We start from the raw sequence: 2914 nt of genomic DNA on the forward strand, positions 1-2914 counted from the left end.
ACAAAAGTACTCAGAACTAGCAGAGGAGGAACGCGCTATCCGTAGGAAAACGCGCGTCACTCCAGCTCAACTTCGACCTGGATACTGTAACAGGTTAAACTCTTACCTACCCAGAATCAACCCCGACATACAAAATGTATGTCCTGCTTACAGTGCGTCCCTACATGACACCAACCATCTATTTAATTGTAGTGTGGAACCAACGGGTCTCATTATGGTCCACCCCTGTTGAAACAACAAGTTTTCTTGGACTCTCGCAAAGTTTAGGAACGAAACTTCAAAATCAAGGAGAACTATCACTATTACTATCATTTCTTATGCCGACAGCTGCATAATAATGGCAAAAGTCCGTGGCCCCTCAATAGATAAATTAGTTTACAAAATGATTATCTATCTAATTTAATATCTCTCTAGTTCAATATACATCAACTTAATTGTAATATGCACACAAAGGTATTACTATAAGGCCGCAAGACACCCTTAATACACGTCCTAAAATTTTGGAGAGGTATCAAAATACTTGTTTTGGAACGCGAATCCGAAGATAAAATCAAAGAGTTTGTGTCTATAGAAATTTATGTTATTTATTTTATTTTTTATGTATTGTTGTTTGTTTTATTTGCTCGATGCAATAGATTAATATAACATATCAATGTAAACAAATTATTATGAAAGGCGTCTATAACTCATTAAAATTTACAAATGTATAAGATGAACATACCATTAAATTTCAAGATCATAAAAATTTACCCGTTAATTTCAGCTTTAAAAAAAAAAAGAATTTATTTGAACATTATGATAATAGCAAGACTATATACTAATATTAAAATAAATGTACGATAAATGCCCTTCGTATCCACTGTCTAAAACAATTATTTAGGGCTCCATTCTATATGACGAATCGCCAGTATATTTGCGCTATTGTAAACGATGGTAACATATCATTTGATAGTTGCTTTCGCCTTCCTGTTTGACATAAAGTAAGAAACGTAAAATCCGAAGAATACCATTGCTAGACGCAGTCGTTTGGAGGCGAATCAATCGTTTGAACCATCGTTCGTAATACAGAATGAAGCTCTTAATTTCATTTTCTATTTTCCTTGTCATAACCTAACTCATGATGTTTCTCTATTGCAGCTATAGTTTCCCTCATCTCACGATTCCGTTTTTCCAGGGTATCCTTCATCCGAGTTTTGATCTTTGTCAGTGAAACATCATATTCTGCTTTAAGTCGATCATATTCTCGCAACATATGTGTTTCTTATCTTCAGCGTAACGCTTATAATTCGCTGCTGTATGTTTTGCTGAATTGTATTTCTTTTCCCATGCTGTCAACGCCTTTCGGTGCGCTCGCTCCAAAGTTTGTACCTTATCTTTCCATTCACTCTCTATAGCATCGACATGTTTACTTTGCTCCTCCCATTGCATCATTACAGCTTTCATCGATTGACGCTCGGCTTCGATTTGCGTTTGCCGTTCTTCTAATTCTTTAGATAGTTGAACAGCATATTGATTTTTTGCTAATAATTCATCACCACATTTATGCAATATGGCAGTTTCAATCATCGTATGCGCTTCAGCATTTTTTTGTTTAGTACTTCTGCGATATGTTCACGTTCAGCTAGAATAGCTTGCTTTAATAGCTCCACTTTGGTTTGTCGCTGTTGTAGGACTTTACGCGCAAGTTCATATCCACGTTTCAAAGAAATATTTTTCTCTTCAGTTTGATTTTTATTTGAAAACGTTTGATTTTGATAATTGTAGAGTCCGTTGAAAATTGGCTATTTTTTCGCCTGTTGAAGATTGGCTATTTTTTCTTTGTATATATGTAAATGTCAGCGATGACAAAAGATCGTCGATAAACGAAACTATCGATTTTGATATAGCGATATATGCATGATGGAATTATAGAAGGTGACGCATTGCGCATGTAAACATTAGTTCAGCTGTTTTTTATGGGCAATTAGTACGTCATTTTCCTTTAGCTCTTGTTTTTTTTCTTTCTTTAATTCGCTTAAGTAGGCAACTGTGGCAGAACGAAGCAATTTTGAACTTGTGAATGCGCAATCTGGGTAGGTTATTTGTGCGATATAAGTAAGCATTTCTAAACTTTACGCGCTGCCTTATATTACCCTAAACCATTAAGTTTTGGGTTCCCGTAAAAGTATACTGTTCAAAATTTTAAGAATACGACTGTGTGTAAATAAGTTCCAGTTCAGTGAAAAAAATTTGATGTTCAAAAATTTTTATAGAAATTTCATTTAAAAGGCGATTGTAATTTTTATGCATGAAAACAGTATACATAGATATATCGTCAATAAAAGTAAGGCGGACTTACATGCGCGACATGTAGCGGCAACGGCGCTACACTTTTTGGACTTTGTCCATAATAATGCATGCAAAGAAGATTTTGCCGCGTAGTGTAGTGCAGCTAAATCTGTGCTTGTATTAAAGCAGCAAGACGTTTCATAGTTTAAAGGGCGAATTAATGGTGACTTATAGCCATAAAGCCATAACCAGATAAACAGCTGAAATAATCTACCTTATGGAAATCAATGTAATCGATTAATGGTGCCATACCATAACGCTAACTAGATTACATTGATTTGCACAAGGTAGGTGTGATCAGCTGTTTTATCTGGTTATGGCTTTATGGTTATAAGTCACCATTAATTCGCCCTTAAAATCAACGCAGAAAGGCGATCCATGTAAATTTTTTGCTCGCGTTGCTTTGCTTTATGCCTTTGCTGCTGTATTCAACCTATCGATTTGTTTTCTGTCGTTACCGCATTGGTGTTTTTACATGTAAAGCTTTATATATTATTTGGAAAACAAAATACTGTGGCTATTCCATAAAAAGTTTGTTATAGTTGTAATATAACTACACCTGTTTTAAGAAAAACATAACACGAGC

The 2914-nt window shown here is 35.0% G+C and overlaps 1 pseudogene; it reads right to left on the reverse strand.

Annotated features, from left to right (window-relative positions):
* Nucleotides 1-558: 558 nt before the first annotated feature.
* Nucleotides 559-2398, reverse strand: LOC137235811 (dynactin subunit 1-like; annotated as a pseudogene).
* Between the last annotated feature and the right edge of the window lie 516 nt (nt 2399-2914).

This window comes from Eurosta solidaginis, unplaced genomic scaffold (genome assembly GCF_040869045.1).
Source record: "Eurosta solidaginis isolate ZX-2024a unplaced genomic scaffold, ASM4086904v1 ctg00001086.1, whole genome shotgun sequence".
NCBI lineage: Eukaryota > Metazoa > Arthropoda > Insecta > Diptera > Tephritidae > Eurosta > Eurosta solidaginis.